The sequence below is a fragment of the Urocitellus parryii genome, chromosome 6, assembly GCF_045843805.1.
Source record: "Urocitellus parryii isolate mUroPar1 chromosome 6, mUroPar1.hap1, whole genome shotgun sequence".
Classification (NCBI taxonomy): Eukaryota; Metazoa; Chordata; class Mammalia; order Rodentia; family Sciuridae; genus Urocitellus; species Urocitellus parryii.
In genome coordinates this window covers 112,195,148-112,215,999 of record NC_135536.1, presented here as the reverse complement: position 1 = coordinate 112,215,999, position 20,852 = coordinate 112,195,148, and the positions used below count along the sequence as shown (strand labels likewise).

General features: G+C 40.9%; 1 non-coding gene across 1 annotated transcript; it reads left to right on the top strand.

Annotated features, from left to right (window-relative positions):
- The first annotated feature begins 13,196 nt into the window (after positions 1-13,196).
- Trnar-ccu (transfer RNA arginine (anticodon CCU)) lies at positions 13,197-13,267 on the top strand. The gene has a single exon. It is a non-coding gene; the product is annotated as a tRNA-Arg (tRNA).
- Positions 13,268-20,852: the final 7,585 nt, after the last annotated feature.

Below are 20,852 nucleotides of genomic sequence, written 5' to 3'. Positions count from 1 at the left end.
AGTGGGTTAGGGAGTCTACCCCCATTTTATTATAGACATTGCTGGACCCCTCTCTGTCGCTGATCCAGGAGTCTGGGGAAGAGGTAGCAAGCTCCCAGAGGATCCATTTTAGGAAAAGGGCAGCTATCTGAGCCCCCAACATGTAGGAGGGCCTGAGAACCGCAACTGCACCAGACTCTGAGAAGGGACAGGAAGTCCAGCATGCCCTCCAAGGAGAGGCAGATTAAGTGGGTGAGGAAGATGGAGAGAGAAGGGAAACTGCTCCCTGATGAAGAGGGGCAGGTATCCTAAGACGAAAGGCGAGTTCAATGGTCAGATAGAGCAGGTCTCTAATTCTGAGCCTTCAGAAACTCTGCTTTCTCACAGTCTTCACAAGATTGTTGTTAGGAGTTGAAAAGATCGTTTATCAAACTCTAGAAATCTATATGTGCTAAACTTTGCTTAACATTAGGTATTCAGTGGTAGGCCAGCCCTCTCTCTCTCTCTCCAGGGTGTTGTTGAGGGTGGGGGACAGATAAGTAACCAAATGATAACAAGACTACTTGAATTAGTGTCAATACCATTTGCTAGGAAGCAAATTAGAGTAGTGTGGAGGTTTAGCAGGTGACTAGTTTGGGTGGTCAGACAAGACCTTAGTGACAGGTGACAAGAACAGAGGCTAGGCAGAGGAGTAACTAATACAAAAGCCCTGAGTAGGGAACTGACTTAGTGAAGTCAGGAAGAAAGGTTAGTGTGGCTACAGCAGAGTGGACCAAAGAAAGAATGTTAAGACAGCAAGATGCAAGTCACATTAGGGCCCAGCAACCTATGGCAGAGGGTTTAAGTTCTATTCTGTAATGGGGCATTTGAAGAGTTTTGAACAGGGAAATGACAAGATACTGTTGCTTTTTTAAAAAAGAAAGAAAGAAAATCCCCCTGGCTTCTGTTATGAAAGTAAACTCAGAAGATAAGAGTAGAAGCAGCAAATCCAGTTAGGAGGAAAAACTCGGATTAGGATGGTAGGAGTGGACGTCATGAAGCACTTGGGGCAGTCATGGAAAGTACTGGCTCAATATGGAGGTGACTTCTTCCCAGGCTCCCTCAAAAGACAGTATCTCCCTATTGAAAGAACACCCACATTTATTTTGCTCCAAGGGACAGGAACAGGCTCAAAAAGTTCATATAAATTGTTTTATTTCAACCCCACCATTAAAATCCTAGGAGATAAAGACCTCATCTCAGTTGCAGAGCTACTGATGAGGTGTTAGGCCACTTCTCAAATTCTCTCCCATTTTATAGCACAACTTTACCTGTTTGCAGATCCCTATGCAAACATTGGGGGTTTCCCCCGCTTACCATATTAAGCAAAAACAGTGTTGCAAATAAAGATTAAAGATGACATTTAGTGATAACTTCTGAAATAACTGGTGGAAAACAGGATAAACTGGCTGGTTTCATCCTGGGGCTTCAGCATTGTAAGAAAATCCAGGTTTGGACAGGCTAACACAGCTTTTTGACCTCTGGAGACTTATCAGTGACACCTTCAACTGTGTGAGCCAAGGCTGTCTTCCAACTTCCTTCTGTGGCTCTTCCTTCTGAAGCAGCCAAGCTTCTGGTCTTCCACCTCTCTCTCCTTTCTGCATCTCTGCCTCTCTCCATCCCACCCTCCCACCCAACACACACACACACACACACACACACACACACACACACACACACGATTTGATTACCTCGGCACAAGCTCCCATTCATGGAAGAGTGCTTCCTCTCTATAACCTGCCTAGAAAAGAACTCCTCACAGCCTTTTGCTGTGTTTTATCCCCAGATCATTCTTTTCCCACCTGACTTTTTTTTTGAAGAAAAGGACTTAAAAGCCCAGACACAGGCCCCTTGTTCCAGCTTTGTCTTCCAAAGATGGCATAACTCATCCAGACCTTCACTCCTCTTGCCCTCCTTGCCCCATTTGTAGTATAACTGCTGGTTAACCAAGACAAGAGTCTAGACCAAGGGTCATATTTGACAGGGGCTCAGAACTTGCATTGCATGGCTTTCTTCCCCAGGCAAAAATATGTCTCTGCTCCAGCAGCCCAAGGGTACTGACCTTGGGCTGCTGTTTTCTTCTATATTTATCACAGTTCTTAGTATAGGGGTCTGGATGCTCTTGATTGCTCAATTGGCTGACTAGAGCCTATTAGGTTGGCTCTATTTACCTGAGCTTGGTGGGTGACATTTCTGTGGTCAGACTGTGCAAATCTGAGGGAGGATGTGTAAACAGGACAAGACTGCTTTTCCAAAGGCCAGAGCCCAGAAATAGTTCCTTGGACTTCTGACCTATTACCTGGACAGAAAGCTCCTGAGCAAATGACAAATTGTGAAATATAATGACAAGTAGTTCTAGCCCGATAAGTTTTCTGATGACAATAAACTGCCGACTTCCACCTGGACAAAATACAGGAGGGGGCTGGGGTTGTGGCTCAGAGGTAAAGCGCTCACCTATCATGCATGAGGCACTGGGTTTGATCCTCAGCACCATATAAGTAAAATAAACATTGTGTCCACCTATAACTAAAAAATAAATATTAAAAAAAAAAAAAGAATGGCCAGCCTTTTCTAACACTTTGCTTCCTGGAGATTATAGTGGCTCTTCACAGAATTGACTGTACCTTCCAAGGATCATTTCTTCTTCCAGTTTGAGCCAGGCTTACAGTTCTGAGCCAATGGAGATTCTCAGATTTTACAGAGAAGACATGCAAGGGCTGGGGTTGTAGCTCAGGGGTAGAGCACTTGCCTCACATGCATGAGTCCCAGGGTTTAATCCTCAGCACCACATAAAAATAAAGATATTGTATCCATCTACAACTCAAAAGAGAGAGAGAAGACATGCAAAATGTCATTTTTCAAGCACCAATAAAGACACCTTGTTTTAGTCCTAGAGTGCCCCCACATACTAAAAAGTAAGAGAGAGACTAGCATTGAATAGATCCGGGTTAGATCTCCATATCTATAGGCTAGCTGTGCGGCTTTGGGCAAGTTCCTTCTTCTGTGTTATGGAGTTAACTATTTTGCTTGCAGGGCTGTATGATGGCGATTTAGAAGCTGCTTGGCCAAACCTGGGTCCTATGAAAGAGTCTCCATCAGTGCATACTAGTTTCCCTCTCCCTCACTCCACCAGACAGTTCCCCATCTGTTGTGCCATTAATCTGTTCAACAGAGAACTTCCCACCCTCTCTGCTTTTTCCCTGCAGAAATGTGCCTGCCTCTGAGAATGGAGAGTAATTTCACAATACATAAGAGCTGGGGAGGCTAACGAAGAAGAGTTCAGAAATTTCAGCAAAGCTACAGGGAAGGAAAAGGTCAAAAATCAGGGTGATAACCAAGTAACCACTGATGACTAGTTTCAGAGAATGGGTAGCCTGTTGGCTTCATCCCCTGCCTCCCACTCTCCCACCATTCCCTGAAAAGCAGAAGTAGAGACTGGTGAAAACAAACCAAGAAGGGTGGCAAGGGACAACTGGTTAGGCCCTGCCAGGGTTAGCTTGGTCAGGAAAGCAGATTGAAGCAGCACATCTACCGTGTTCTAACTCATTCTTCCTTGTGAATGGTGAAGATTTCAGCTTCCCTGCAGGTTGAAGTTTGAACATGAGAGAAGCACGCCGAGGCAAGCATATGAAGCAGGGTTTATTTAAAAAGAGGTAACGTAGACTTCTCCCCTGAGGGAGAAGGGGACCACAGCTGGTATCATGGTATCCCAAGAAGCGAGGTGTTCTGACCTTTTTATATGGCCTAGGCTTCCTTTGTTCTCCTGCTTTACCCCCTTATCTTTCTCCTTCCTGCATACCTGACTAGGCCCAGGAATGCTCAGTGGGAAGGCCAAAGGTGGGAAACAGGTGGGCTAAAGGGGGAAGGGCTGGATGGAGTAGACAGGACACATTAACAACCTTATTGCCTTGTATGAAATATGATATGTCAAGAGCTTTGTAATGTTGTGAACAACCAATAAAAAAAAATCTATCAAAAAAAAAAAAAAAAAAAAAAACCTTATTGCTCCCTGTGAGGAGGGGAAATCCCTGGGACAGGTTACCTTGGCCACAGGTTGAAGCAGGGGCAGAAACACTCAAATTGGCCTCCAAGATCCGACCTGACTCAATTTACCTATCTACACTGCCTGTCTAATTCTGGCTTCACTTGGACAGAGGTACCAATAGGGAATCCTGGCATTGGAGGGGGGATTTTTTTTTTTTCAGTACTGGGGAGTGCACTTAGGTATGCTCTACCACTAAACCACATCCCCAACTCTTTTTATTTTTTATTTTAAGACAGGGTCTCGCTAAATTGCGTAGGGTCTCACTAAATTGCCAGGCCTTGAACTTGCCATCCTCCTGCCTCAGCCTCCAGAATCCTTAGGATTACGGGAATATACCACTGTGTCTGGCTATCCCAAGATTATAATGAGGGAAATAACAATAGCTAGCTCTTATCGAGTGTTTGACTGTGTCAGGCATTAAAATAGACACTTTATACTGATTAGCATTGCCATCTTTCAGAAGAGGCACAAAGAGTGGCTGAGCAGCCTGTCCATGGCCTTATTACCACAGTGAAAATAATAAGCCAGGCATGGCACACACCTCTAATCCCAAAAGCTCAGGAGGCTAAGGCAGGAGGAGTGCAAGTTCCCAGATCAACTTCAACAACTTAGTGAGCCCCTGTCTCAGAAAATTTTAAAAGAGCTGAGAAGGCTGGGGATATAGTTTAGTGACATAGTGCTTAGCTAGCATGCATGAGGCCCTGGGCTCATCTCCAGCACTGCAAAAAAGAAAAAGAGGTGAGGATGTGGCTCAGTGGTAGAATGCTCCTGGGTTCAATCCCCTGTGCTGCAATAAACAAGGATAAGCATAATTTATAATAAATATAAATAATAATGATAAATACATTTATAATAAGAGTGATGGAAATTCAGGATTTGAACTCAAGCTGTCTGACTCCTCCCTGGCTCTGCTATGTCCTCTTTTTATCATCTCAGTTGCCTGCCCAGCCTGCTCTCTGCAGTTAGGATGCCAGCCTCATGCATCCAAGGCTTCCTGTGATTCTGATCACTTCACCTGGGCCAAGATGCCCATTAACTAATTAGCCATCCTGTGCTATCAGGGAAGGGCTGAGGAAATCTCCACCTCCACCCTACCTTCCAACACACACACACACACACACACACACACACACACACACACACACACACTTGCCCATCCACCTAATGCAACCCTTTTTTGCCAAACTTCTTAACCACTTTCCGTGGCTGAGTGGCACAGGGCATGACGGTTCAGCAATAGAACTGAGCTCCAGAATCCACTCGGTCATCACCCTAGCTCCACCACCTGGCTCACTGTTTTATCACTGAGAAAGTTATTTATTGGCTGCCTCAGTTTTCCTGTCTGCCCCATGTTACTGGAGGGTTGAGTGAGGTAAAGAGAAAGTGCTTGCGCTCCCAAACTCAATTAGTGATGGCTAATGTTATCATCATCACACTGAATCTTCCCTCCAGACCCCGCGGGAATAAACAAAGTCAGTCAGTTCTTGACATCAGGAAGGATGAGTTTAGACCAGACGACCTCTAAGCTCTCTTCCAGCTCCATCAAGCTGTGATTCTATCATGAGTCACTGTTGTTTACGCACACATCTTAGCTCTTCCTGCTATAGCCCTTAACATAGGGCCTTGTAAACTATTGGCTGTGCTTCCAGATCAATGTTAGCACATAACAATAGTCCCTGCCTCATCCAGGCACTGGGATAAGCAAATTTCTGTATAGCATTTAGCACAGTTCCTGGCATTTTGTAAGAACCTAATAAATCGTGATTACTATTATTATCCCATCTTATAACAATAAGATTCCCAAATATGATCATTAAAAGGATTGACAAGCCAAGCAACTTGGCCCACACCTGTAATCCCAGCAACTCAGGAGGCTGAGGCAGAAGGATGGAAGGTTTGAAGCCAATCTGGGCAATTTTAGCAAGACCCTGGCTCAAAATAAAAAAATAAAAAGTGCTAGGGATGTAGCTCAGTGGTAGAGTGGCCTTTGATTCAATCCCCAGTATGGGGGAAGGAGTGGAAAGAGTGGGAGGTGTTCTACTGGTAGCACCCTACCTGAGTTCATTCTGGTAGCCACCCTGTGACACCTGGAGCAAATTGATTAACCATCCTATGCCTCTGTCTTCTCATCTGTAAAGTGGACATGATGATCACAGTAACCACCAAATAAGGTTGCTGTGTAGATCAAGTGAATTAATATTTAAAAAGGCACGTATAGCTGTGCCTGGAACAAGCTTGATGTATGTGCGGGCTTTGCAGAGGAGGAGACACATCAAGTAAGTGTCCAAGCTGTAGTGGAGTTGGGATCCAAACCTAGGACTGACTGTTTCTGGAGTCTCATATTAGGACGTGTTTCTGCTCCAAACGATCCATGTCCATTTTCTCAGGAGTTTTCTGCATCCACTCCTTTCCTCCCTTTTCCCTCACAAAGAAGTCTCTCTAATAGTGGTGATTTGGGCAGGGGAGGAAAGAAATCAACGCAGAGGCTTCTGGGGTGCGGGCGACACAGGATGCCCTCGGGTCACAGTGAAGGTCTTTGCTCACACTGTCTGGCCACCTCTCTTAAGCACTCCAGCAGGGGCTTGGTCCAGAAGCCCAGAAACATGGCAACACCCACGCCTTCCTGCTAGCCTGGAACCTCAGCACATTACTGTCGCCCTAGAAGCTGGGCCCCAGCTCTTCAACAGAGACAGTCCCTGACCTGGGGGCTTGTTCCATTTCTGAAGCATGATTCACCCAGCAGACAAGACCAGACAGACTGGTACCAGAGGAAGGAGGGCTGGGCGCTCCAGGGAAAGAAGAAAACAAACGCGGGTTAGAGGTGGGCGGGACGACAGCTGCGGGGCTGCAGGGGCGGGGAGCAGCCGGCGGCGGGAGCCCGCAGATCCCGCGACCCCGACGGAGCCGTCTCCGCAGCCTCTTGCGGATTCAAGGTGAAGCCCACCGCGCTTCCAACGCCCCGGGAAAATGCTGACGGCATTGCACGCTGGTGTCGCACATTGTGATTTTCAAAGCCCTTTCACACAAATAATTTTAATTCGGAGGTTTTTTTTTTTTCTTTCTTTTTTTTCTTTAGATAATTTGCTTCTCTTATTACAAAGCAACACATGCTCATTGAGGACAACTGGGAAATGTTTTCAAATGCAAATTTCGAAATTTCAAGTGTGTATATAGAATTATACCATGAGCAATAAGGTTTTCAGTCAATTCCCAACTAGTCTTTTTCTAAGCCTCTATACATTAAACAAAATGGGAGCCATACAACATAAAGGTTTTTCTTTTTCTTCTTCTTTTATTTATTTATTTTTTTGTTGGGGGAGGTACCAGAGATTGAATTTAGGGGCACTCGATCACATGATATATTACAGCCATATTTTGTGTTTTATTTAGACACAGGGTCTCACTGAGTTGCTTAGCGCCTTGCTTTTGCTAAGGCTGGCTTTGAACTCGGGATCCTCCTGCTTCAGCCTTCACAGCCATTGGGATTACAGAAGTGTGCCACCGCACCCGTCTGGTTTGTTGTTGTTGTTTTGTTTTTACTTAACATAAAGTCTTAAGCATTTTCCAATGTTACCAAACGTTTTGCTATAACAATTCGTAATGGCTGCATTTATCACCATAGATTTTCTGTAGCCATGCCTGATTGTTAAATATTTAATGTTTACAAAAACTTTACTATTATAAATAATACTGCTACGAACATCTTTGTACTTACCTTTCTTGTCTGTAGACCTTTTTATATCCCCGATAATAAATTTCTAGTATAGCAATCCCTAGCGTGAAGGATTTGAACTTTTTTAAGAGACAGGGTCTTAACCATGTTACCCAGGTTGTCCCCAAACTCCTGGATTCAAGAGCTCCGCCTGCCTCAGCCTCCTGAGTAGTTGGGATTACAGGTGCCTGATGCCATGCCAGCTCCAGTATTTTTTAATATAGCCCCCCTTGCTTATCTGTGGTTTGCTTTCCATGATTTCAGTTACCCATGGTCAATTGTGGTCTGAGAATATTAATTTGTCTTCACTCTTTTAAGAGAGACTACATTCACATAACTTTTATCATGGTATATCATTATAATTATTCTATTTTTATTAATAGTTATTTTTGTCTCCTCTTGTCCCTGATTTACAAATTAAACTTTATGGTAGGTATGTAAGTATATGAAAACCTGATTATTTAGGATTCAGGACTCTCTGCAGTTTGGGGCACGCACTGACTAGGGTCTTGAAACCCATCCTCTCTGGGAAGGGAGGATTTCCACATTTATAGCTGAATTATCATCCAGACAATATGTTCAGTTTACACACCTGCCAGTACTGTGTGAGAATGTGCCCCTCACTCTCTGTTGTGAGCTCAGGAGAAGTGGTTTATGGCAAGTGTCTCATGCTATATGAGAACTGGGCACAGAGCTAAGCAATCAGCTCAGGCTCACACACACAAGTGAGACCAAACTCTGGCCTCCTGCAGTTGGTGTCAGGACCTTTCCCATTATGCTTTCCAGACAGAACTCTGAAGAAGTTTTCCTGAGTAACATGATTTTATTAAATTTCTTTTTATGCCAGGCACAGTGGCACACGCCTGTAATCCCAGTGGCTTGGAAGGCTGAGGCAGGAGAATTGCGAATTCAAAGCCAGCCTCAGCAACTTAATGAGGCGCTTGGCAATTCAGCAAGACTCTGTCTCTGAATAAAATATGAAAAAAGGCTGGAGATGTGGCTCAGGGGTTAAGCACCCCTGGATTCAATCCCCAGTAACCCTCCCCAAAAAATTATCTTTATGTCAATATCTGTAGGTGAAAAAAATATCTTAATCTTCCATTTCTTGACCTTGTTTTTGCCTGGGACACCTGTGGCAGTCTGAGTAAGCCAATCGACCTCTTCTCAGAATAATGTACTTATGATTGTATTAATATTTGAGATCAGCCTGGGCAACTCATTTCACCCTATGGTTAGCCAGTGGTATTTTGAGATAGTCATTTGTCATGGATTTGTTCTGAGAAGTGTATCAATAGGCAGTTTTGTCACTGTGCAAACATAGAGTACATTTACCTGCACACAAGCTGTCTGAGGCTTCTGCCTCAGGAACATGATATATTACAGCAAACTTTTTGTTTAAGTAGAAGGAGTACACTCTAACAATAAAAAAGATAGCATAATAAATAGATGAACTAGTAGTCATTTGTTGTCGTTATCAAATGTTAGGTACTGTACATAATTGTGTGTGCTATTTTTTAATACGAAGGCAGCACAATATTTGTTTACACTGTCATCACCATAAACATGTGAGCAATGCACTGATATCACTAGATGAGGTGAAATTTTCAGCTCCATTTTAATCTTGTGGGACCACTGTCATCCGTACATCCTGTCGTTGCCCTCATATGCAATGACTGTGATTTTTACAGGTGACAGTCATTGTGGTTTGTTGCTTACATTCACAATGAAGTGAAATGGTGAATTTAATTTATGAAATAGTGACTTTTTTCTCAATGGGGTCTATAGAATTTGTAAGAAATCTGTATGGCCAGTTCTCCAAAGAACACCAGAAAAACCTGTTGATCAACCTGTTATTTTAGTGCTTACTTTTTTCCCCCATTTTTTTTATTGGTGCAATTAGTGCTAGGTGCTTACTATTAAAGTAAGTGGGTGAGGTATAAATCTAGACTAGCCAAGTGAGGTGGTGCATACCTATATGAAACCTGTGTAACTCAGGAAGCTGAAACAGAAGGATCACAACTTCAAGACCATCCTGGGCAACTTGGCAAGACCCTGTAGGGTCTCAAAATAAAATAAAAGGGCTGGAAATATAGCTCAGTGGTAGAGTGCCTCTGGGTTCTATTGCCAGTACTGAAATAAATAAATTTACTAGACTAGCTACAGTGAGAGAGATCACCACCTGGGGGGAAAATTGGTAGGGAGAACTTTTATTTCTATGTACTTGCAACAAAATACACAGACAATTGGCTAGGGATGTAGTTTATTGGTAGAGTACGTGCCTAGCACATGTCCCTGGGTTCAATCCTCAGAATCACATGTTCATATATATGGTTATATATGGTTTTTTATGCTGCTAATATTCTCTCTATATATGTGTGTATATGTATGTGTGTATATATATATAAGAGAGAGAGAATATTAGCAGCATAAAAAAACAAGATTTCTTTTTTTAATTGAACAATACCTTTTTAATTTTTTTATAAATAACAAGTTTTTTACACAGAAAAGTAAATGAGCATTTTGACATTAAATTTATAAGACCTAAGTAAATGCAGGGATACACCACTAGTGTAAAGATGTCACTTCTCCCCTAGTAGTCTTTAAGTTCAATGTAATCCTACTCAATGTTCCAGTTTTCCCTTTTTGTAGAAATGGAAAGGCTCAGTGGAAATTATGTGAAAATATGGAGGATTTAGGGTAGCAAATATAATCTTGAGGAGGAAGAATAGAGTTAGAGGACATATACTATTGTGTATCAAAATGTATTACAAAGCTACAATAATCAAAGCAGTGTGTATTTGTGCATGGACAGAAATGTAAGCTGATGGAAAAGACCAGAAAGTCCAGAAACAGACCACATATATGGTCCACTGACTGATGACAAAAGGCCCATTGAAATGCAGTGGGGAGAGGATGGTCTTTCAATGGACAGTGCTGAATCAATTGAATAAAATGAACATTGATCCTCTACCTCACATGATACAGAAAAATAAGTTTCACACAGAGCACAGATCAAAAGATAAAATGTAAAAGCATAAAGCTTCCATAACAGAAAATACCTTTATTACCTTGAGGCGGGCCAAGATTTTTTGAAAAGGACACATGTTTTGTTTTGTTTTGTTTTTAACATACTAGATCTCATTTAAATTTAAAATGTCTATTCATTAAAAAAAAAAAACTCCATTAAAACAGCCAAGAGATGAATGTTTCTCAGCCTACCTAAATTGTGGAACCAACCTAGATGCCCTTCAGTTGATGAGTGGATAAAGAAATGGTAGAATATACACAAAGGTATATCACTCCGCATTAAAAGATAATAAAATCATGGCATTTGCAGGTAAATGGATGGAGTTGGAGAATATCATGCTAAGTGAAGTAAGCCAATCCCAAAAAACCAAATGCCAAATGTTTTCTCTGATATAAGGAGGCTGATTCATAATGGGGATGAGGGGAGGAGCAAGGGAGGAATGGAAGAACTTTAGATAGGACAAAGGGGAGGGGGGAAGGAGGGAGCATGGGGGTAAGAAAGACATGGAATGAGATGGACATCATTATCCTAGGTACATGTATGAAATGGAAAGCTCACGAATGGTGTGACTCTACTTTGTGTACAACCAGAGACATGAAAAATTGTGCTCTATATGTGTACTATGAATTGAATCGCATTCTGCTGTCATATGTAACAAATATATGAAAAAAAATTTTTTTTAAATTGTTGCACCTTGATTTGTGGTCTGGTATGTGGTCAGTAAGCTCATGGGTCAATACCTACTTTATAGTCATAGATGTCCATTGACTTAAGCATGTCAACTGTGCCCTTCAAACCTATATCCTGATTATTTTTTTGCTATGCTAAAATGATCAGTTACTGAATGAGATATGTTCACATCTACCACCGTGATGTTTGGTAGATTTATTTATTTTATTGTTTACATTTCTATTAATTTGAATTCTAATTTTAAGATATATTTACATAAATACAATAAATGGATACATGTTTAAAATTGCTCTAGCTTCCTAATGAGCTGAATCTTTTATCATTATGTATAAAATGATATTATACTGTTAATGCTATTTGCCTTTTTTATCTAATATTAATGTAGCTACAACAAATTTTTTTAGGGCTTGTGTAGAAAATCTACCCAATAGAAACACCTGTCAGCCTCTTAAAAAAAAAAAAACAGCCAAGAGAAAGCCCAATATAAAGGGAAAAAATATTTATATTACATATGTCCAATAAAGGACTTAGATCTAAAATCTGCAAAGAACCAGTAAGAAAATGACTTCCAAGGAAGAAATGAACAAAAGACTTGTGAAAGACTTTTCAAAAAGGTATTTTCACTTAGGTGCGCTGGTACATGCTTATAATTCCAGTTACTTGGGAGGTTAAAGCAGGTAGATCACAAATTCAAGTCCAGCCTGAGCAACTTAGTGAGACCCTGTCTCAAAACAAGATAAAAAGAACTGGGGATGTGGCTCAGTGGTGAACATCTCTGGTTCAATTCTCAGTACTGGCGGTGGGGGGGGGCAATATTCAATTGATACTATATTCAATGAACATATATTTTTTAAAAGTTCAGTATCATCAGGCATCGGGAAAATACACATTAAAATGATTGTGAAGCTGGGCATGGTGGTGCACGCCTTAATCCCAACTGCTTGGGAGGCTGAGACAGAAGGATGGTAAGTTCAAAGCCAGCCTCAGCATCAGTGAGGCACTAAGCAACTCAGTGAGACCCTGTCTCTAAATAAAATACAAAATAGGGCTGGGGATGTGGCTCAGTGGTCCAGTGCCCCTGAGTTCAATCTCCAGTATCCACCCTCCCCCCTAAAAAAAAGGGTTGAGGATGTGGCTCAGTGGTAAAGCACTTATGAGTTCAATTCCCAAGAGTGAGCCACCATGATCGGCTAATAGGTGATGCCCGTACTCATTGTTTCCAATCACTCTCCTCTTATTCACTTCTTTTTTTAAAATGAATTTTTTTAATTTCAAAAATTTCACTGGGTGTGGTGGTGCATGCCTATAACCCCAGCAATTTGGGAGGCTGATACAGGAAGATCACAGGCTGAAGCAGGAGGATCGAAAGTTCAAGGCTAGCCTCAGTAATTTAGCAAAGAATATTTTTCATTTGTCTCAAAATAAAAAAAAATAAAAAGTGTTGGGAATGTAGCTCAATGGTAAAGCAGCTCTAGGTTCAATACCAGTACCAAAAAAAAAAAAAAAAGTCAAACATATACAAAAGTAAAGCAAATTATATAATATATATTACCCAAATTCAAAAATCATAAACTCATGGTCAATTGTGATTGATCCATACCCCATCCCACACTCTTATTACATTGTTTTGAAGCAAATACCAAACATTGCATCATTTCATCAATAATTATTTCAGTTTATAGATATATAAGGCAAGGGGCTGGGGATATAGCTCAGTTGGTAGAGTGCTTGCCTCCTATGCACAAGGCCCTGGGTTCAATCCCCAGCATAACCAAAAAAAAAAAAAAAAAAACCCAAAAGATATATAAGCAAAACACCATCACTGTATCTAAGCAAAATGTCTTCTTAAGGACTGTGGAATGAGACAGACATTATTACCCTATATACATGTATGAATACACTACTGGAGTGACTCTGCACCATGTACAGCCAAAGGAATGAAAAGATGTGCTCCATTTGTGTACAATATGTCAAATTGCATTCCACTGTAAAATAAATACATTTAATTTTTTTTTAATTTAAAAATGCCTTCCCAGGGCTGGGGATGTGGCTCAAGCGGTATCGCGATCGCCTCACATGCGTGCGGCCCGGGTTCGATCCTCAGCACCACATACCAACAAAGATGTTGTGTCCGCCGAGAACTAAACAATAAAACATTAAAAATTCTCTCTCTCTCTCTCCTCTCTCACTCTCTCTTAAAAAATAAATAAATAAATAAATAAAAATGCCTTCCTAACGGCCTAGCCAAAATAACATCATTATATCTTTAAAATTAACAATAACTTATTAATATCATTAAATATCCAATCAGAGCTGGGCATGGTGGCTCATGCCTGTAATCCCAGCAGTTCGGGAGGCTGAGGTAGGGGGATCCCTAGTTCAAAGATAGCCTTAGTAGTGAGGTCCTAAGCAACTCATTGAGACCCTGATGAGTTTTATATTTTATTTATGAAATATTTTTAAAAGGTCTGGGGATATGGCTTGGTAGTTAATCACCCCTGTCTTCAATCCCCAGTACCCATCCTCCAAAATCCAAATCCAATCAGGGTTTAAATTCCCCACTTCTCACACATTATAGTTCATGTATTTTATTTGAATCCCAATCTAATTATCATCTATGTATTGCATTTGACTGCTGTGGACCCTAAATTTGTTTTAATTTAGAGATTCCCTCTTCCTTTTCTTCTTCATTTTTTTTTCTTTTAACTTGTTTATTAAAGAAACTAGGTCACTTTTCCAGTAGTTTCCTACAGTCTGGATTTGCTGATGGTGTCCCTGTGGTATGTCATTTAACCTGTTGTCGGCATCCCTGTGTTTTCTGTATGCTGATAATTGGTGGCTGGTGATGTGATCAGGTTCCAGTGTTTAGGCAGCTAGAGCAAAAGGTGGCACTGTGTTCTGTTAGCCAGCATAGAGTTGTGGCTTTCTCTTTCTTCCCACTTCTCTTGTAACCATTGATGACTGTGGTCTACATGCGCGTGATAACATAAATAGTTATTTAAAAGAATGCTGTATTGGTGGTGATATGGAGCCATCTGTAAACTGGCAAAGAGCAAAAGAATAAAAACACAAAACAAGAGGTATATTATGCTTCAATGTTTTACAATTATGTAAAAATGTTATTACACATATAAATATATATCCTAGTAGAGGCATAGAATTTATTGATACACTTATAGAAGAAATGAGTAACAGTGATGTTTCTGGGGAAATAAATGGGGTGTTGGGAGGCAGTGATGTAAAGAAGACTTAGTTTTCACTCTGTATTCTTGTGTGCCCTTGGGGACTTTTTAAATGATGAAAACATATAATATGAAATTTGCCATTGTAATCATTTTAGATCATATAATTCAGAGGCATTAAGTTCATTCATAATGTGCAACTATCACTACTATATAGTTCCAAAACTTTTCATCAACCCAAACAGAAACCCTATACCCATAAAGCAGCCACTCCCCTATTTCCACTGTTGCCAGTCACTGATCTGTTTTATTCTCTAAGGATTTGTCTCTTCTGGATATTGCACATAAAAGGAATCATACTATATGTGGTCCTTTGTGTCTGGCTTCTTAGCTTGACAAACAGAAAGAACGGCCAGAGCCTGGAACTTGAAGTAGGATTGGCTGTGTAATTCATGAGCCCAGTTAAAATGAAGATGCAGGGCCCCTTGCCCAAAAGGCAAGAAAAAGCATTTTCCTTCCTCCAGCCATCTCTCTTGATTTGTCATTGTGCATTTTGTTACTTAATGCCTAAGAAAAAAATTAAAATTTTTAGATTACTAGAATGAATTCACCATTCATCACATTGCACCATGCCAGTTTTACATGCAAACATAGTATTTAATTCACTTGTGGAATCGCCAAAATGACAGTCTGTTGAGGCTTGTCCCCAGAGGGTGTCTTAAACTGACCAGAAAGAAACAAATGGGAGAAAGACTAAGGAAAGTTGGAAGGAGGAAGTCAGGATCCCCAGCCTTGGCCCTCAAACCTGGGGACAGGCTTGCTTGGCTGGAAACCCTCGGTGCAGGAGCAGACCCTCCACCGCCCCCGCCCCAGCCCTCAACGCCGGGTGCGTGCATTCGCGTTCTCGAGCGCACCCTGGCGGCGAAGGGTCTGAAGAAGTCAAGCCAAGTGTCGGCCCACGTTCTGCCGCCCAAACCCACCACGACAGACAACCCCAGCGGTACTGCGACCTCCGTGCCCGTGGTGCTCCGTGCCTGGATGGGGTGGGCGAAAGACCCCCGCGCTGCCAGCAGAGGAAAGGGATGGCCACCACCACACCCCGGGCTCTTCTCGTGGCCACACCCGGGACTCTACTGGAGGCGGAAAATAGCAGCAGCTACCTGGCAGCAGTTGCAGGGTCAGGGACACAAAAGTGCAGGGAAGCCATCCTCTGGAGGCAGCCTGAGGAGGCCGATAGTGCAAGAGCCTGGACTGCAAGCCCTGGCGCATGCTCCATTGTCCTTTGAGAATTCACTATAAAACTGAAATTCAAAGATAAAGAATGTCAAGACAATGACAGCAGAATTAAACCAAGTTACGAGAACCTTCTGGACATTGGACCCTGTGTAATCTTGTGCTCTGGTGACAACCTATGAAGCTGACATCACAAGAAAAAATAATGTCTGTCTGCAAAAATGAAAAGTGAGTCAGATATGCGAGCTGCCTATGTGATTTTAAATTGTCTGGTACCCACATTTTTTAAAAAATGTCTTTATGATTTTTTTATTTTGTTTATTTTTATGTGATGCTGAGGATAGAATCCAGTGCCTCACACATGCTAAGCAAGTACTCTACCACTGAGCTGCAACCGCAGCCCCTAGCACACACATTTTTTAAAAGGGGTGTAGGGGGCTGGGGTTGTTGCTCAGTGGTAGAGCACTTGCCTAGAATGCTTAAGGCCCTGGGTTCCATCATAGCGCCGAAAATAAAATTTAAAAACTAAAAAAGAATATTCAAATAAACAGGTGATATTAATTTTCATAAAATATTTTTACCCAATATATAAAAATGTCATTTCAACATGTGATCAAAATTAAAAATTATTAAGAGACATTTGACTTTTTTCTTCCCACATCAAGTCTTCAAAATCTAGTTTGTATGTTACACTTATTTCAAGTGCTCAGTGGCCACAAGGTGGTTAGAGCTCTGGTGGTGGACAGGTCAGACTTGTAGAATAAAAAATGAAAATGGGTAGCCCCGGTACTCTTTGTATAAATTCTACTTGGTGATCTAATACTGGCTGATAAAACAGAAATATCTACCAATATTTGTCAATATCATATCTATCACATCAATCACATCATGTAAACAAGCTATATGGAACTCCAGAATTTCTGTGAGCGATTTTGATGACTATTGCATTAACTTTCTCTCCCTTTCTTTCCCCCTCAGAACTGGGGATTGAACCTAGGGGGCTGTCTATCACTGAGCTACATCTCCAGCCATTTTTATTTATTTAATTTTTCTTTTTTTAAAAAATTTTTCTGGTTCCAGGGAATGAACCCAGAGGTACTTAACCACTGAGCCACATCCCATACCTTTTTTGTATTTTATTTAGAGACAGGGTCTTAGGATCTTGTTAAGGCTAAGGCTGGCTTTAATCTCACAATCCTAGTGCCTCAGCCTCTCTAGCCACTGGGATTAAGGTGTTCACCACCAGGCCTGACTATTTTTAATTTTGAGACAGGATCTTGCTAAGCTGCCAAGGCTGTCTTCAAAATTGTGATCCTCCTGCTTCAGCCTCCTAAGTAGCTGGGATCACAGCCATGTACCACTGCACCTGGCTGCATTTATATATTAATATCATTATTAAACTTAAAATATTTCTTCAAATACTATAATAGTGTCATATAGACAGTCATGAAACAATGATTCTAATGCTAGTGCTGAAAAACAAATCTATAAACATAAAAACATAAAAACATACAAACATATATAAACATATATAAATATATAAACATAAAAACATATAAACATAAAAAGGGGAAGTTAGATGTTTCAGTTACCATGAGGGAAGCCAAGTAACCACCCTCATGCTCCATGTCATTAATTTAATAGTGAACAGCCTGAGAAACATTGGAAAGTTCTGAGAAATAAAAGTCAACATTTAAGCAGATAGATAACACTTATAAATTAAAAAAAAAATTGCATAACCAACAAAAAGAAGGAAGAAAAAAACAAACCCAGCCACATAACCAGATACAAAACTCAAATTGCAGTTATGTACACCTGAACTGCCTTGGTTGTGAATTTTAGTACTCTAAGAATATAAACATATATGGATATTCATTCATATATATATATAGGAAAAACTATTGGACTACTGCTCTCAGGTTCGTTTTCCCCAGCCTTTTCAGGACTTATTTTACTGATGTACTGGCCTGCCACATAGTGGTAAGAAAAAGAAACTACAAGTCCCTTAAAAAATGTTCAATACATAGTATTTGATATATCCAAAGGAAAAAATGCAACATAAAATGAACAATTGGAAACCCATCATCCAACTTAAGGACTAGAACATTACCTAATGGTGCATCCACCTGTTTGTCCTTTTTCTGTCTCACCCTATCACCAAAAGTGCAATGCTGGATCCAGCAGGTAAAGCCCCTATTGCCCCCTACTGAAAAGATATAAATCATACTCATTGTAAATTTGCCCATTATTACAGTACAGGTGTTGAAAAGTGAATTTGCAGCTAAGAGGCACGAATTTGGTTATTGGTACATCAAGTACCTAAGTATTGGATACAGGAAAGTCAAGGTTTATGTAACCCATTGGAGGGAACAGATGTAGCGCTTCAACTGCATCTTCAGTCTGTAGCAACCAAGTGGGTGGATCCCAAGTGCTTCTCCTGTGGCCACACTAATCTCAAAGAGCTCCTGGGAAGCTCCCACGCAGAAGCTCAGGCTGCAGGTGATTATTTAGAATCACACCGGGAAGCTGCAGAGAATGTTTATCTGCCTCCATGTCTGCCTGCTTATACTTTCTGGAAAAGCATGCCTTCTTCCTGCACTCCAGACCACTCACAAGGGCCTCTTGCTTGCAGTCTCTGCAGGTGTTCCACATAGCAGAGGATTCTGGGAGATAGAGTTCCTGGCTTCTCTGCTACAGATGGGACCTCTGAAGGGGTCAGCAATAACACGACACAATGCTGAGAGAGAGAGAGACAGACTAATGTAGAGTCTTGGTCATTGTGGTCACTTGTGGTCACTGGCACTGAGGGAAGCTTCCCATCAGCAGCTGACAGGGGCATTTGACTTCAGGACAGGTCAGACTTTCCTTTGCTCCCAATTTCAGTCTCAGCTTCATGATCTCTTTCTTTTTTCCTTTTTGTTTGTGTGATTTTAGTGGTGGGAAGTCTAGGTGATTTCCCTTACTTCCTGCATACCCAACAATGCATTAAAAATATTCTCCCCCCAAATTCAGTTGTTTTATAAAGAAGATTGAGGGCTGGGGATATAGCTCAGTCGGTAGAGTGCTTGCCTCGCATGCACAAGGCCCTTGATTCAATCCCCAGCACCACAAAAAAAAAAAAAAAAAAAAAATCTAGGTTTTTTTCCTCCTCCTCCTCCTCCTGCTGCTACTGCTGCAGCAGCACAAGCTCTGAAAGTACTCTACCACCAAGCCACACTCCCAATCCCTAGGATGGTTTTTAAAAGATGATTCAAACTTGAACACTCCTCTAAAGCCAGAGGAATACTTTTGATCCCATAGCTTGTAACAACAACAAAAAAAAAACCTGAAGAAATAAATTATTCAAGCTTATGTAGCCTTATCAAGAGGTCCTTCAGGATCTGATGAAAGCTAGGGATTTCAGAAAAAAATTATACAAGGTGAGCGTCCCTAATCCAAAAATCCCAAACCCCAAATGCTCTAAAATCTGACATGATAGCACTAATGGGAAATTCTACATTTGACTTCCATTATGGATTGCAGTCAAAACATAGGTGCAATTAAAAATTTTTGTAAAATAATCTTCAGGCTATAAAGGCATATGAAACATAAATAAATTTTGTGTTCAGTCTTGGATCTCATCCTCAAAATATCTCATTATATATTTGTAAATGTTCCAAAATCCCCCCCTCAAAAAAAAAAAAAAAACAAAAAACCCAACATTTCTGGTCCCAGGCATTTTAGACAAGGGATATTTGATCTGTATGTCCTGAAAACATGCATGCAATTTTGGGTGGCTCAAAAGTCCCTGATATCCACCATAGACCCAGTCTATGGAAAATAAAAACCTGACTAAAAAGAAATAAGGAGTCACATGCCAAATCCCAGTCCAACCTTTTTGTTGTTGTTGTTCTAATTAGTTATACCTGACAGTAGAATGCATTTGGACATATATATATAAATGGAGTCCAGTCCAGCTTTTATAAACAGGCCAAAATCATCAGAATTTTTCTCCCCATGCTTTTCTAAACATACTTAAAAGCATTGCTAGTTAAATGTTCACTATTCACCACTGTTAGCATGTTAGTTTTAAATTATATTATAGATATAGCAAATTTTGTTGTGTTGCATAAAAACTTTGCAGTAGAATGGATCCCTTGTGTAATTAACATCTATAGAGCCTTCTTGTTTGACTCATAAAGACTGATCATAGTTGTACTAACATATTATTACAAGGGTTTCTACTTACAATAACTTTGCCTCTGGGATATTTCATCACTTATATCAAGACTTTAATGAGGAACAAATTCCCAACTTTCACAATGTTCTTATGAAGAAAGCAGTTTTATGCAACGGTCAGTTTTTTCAACTGTTTTCCAGGAATGCTCTGGGCAAAAAATTAGATTGCCCTTTTACTTATGTGTTTTCTGTTCTTCTAGGAAGGAACAACTTTGCAAAAGATGACGAACCTGGGAGCCTTCTGCTAGGCAGTCTTGGACAGGCTAGTTCACATTTCCAAATTCCCATTTAATCATCCATTAAGGAATCATTACAATATCCCTGAGCCTCAGGGGAGCACAGTGAGACATATTAGTTCAGTGTGTGCCTAATCTGGTACAGATCAACAAATGCCTGTTGACTGACAGGTAACTGAGAACTGCCTCTGGTTAATTGTCTAGCTGGTGAAAGAGATCCAGCTTTGTCTGCTGGGTCCATTAAGAATTATGACTTGCTCATTGTTCATTGGGGGATCCTGTAGCCAAACAAATGAATAGTTAATTTAAAGACAGACAACTAGGTGTTTTTTTTGCTTTGGTTGGAAATTTAATTCCCAGACAATTCATACATTATGTATAGATTGCCTTGACCTGATTCTGCTTTTGGCACTCAGGATAGGGCCCAGCTCAGAAAGACCAGGAAGGACAAAAAAAAAGCATGAGAGATAGAAAGCGGGAGTGAATGGCC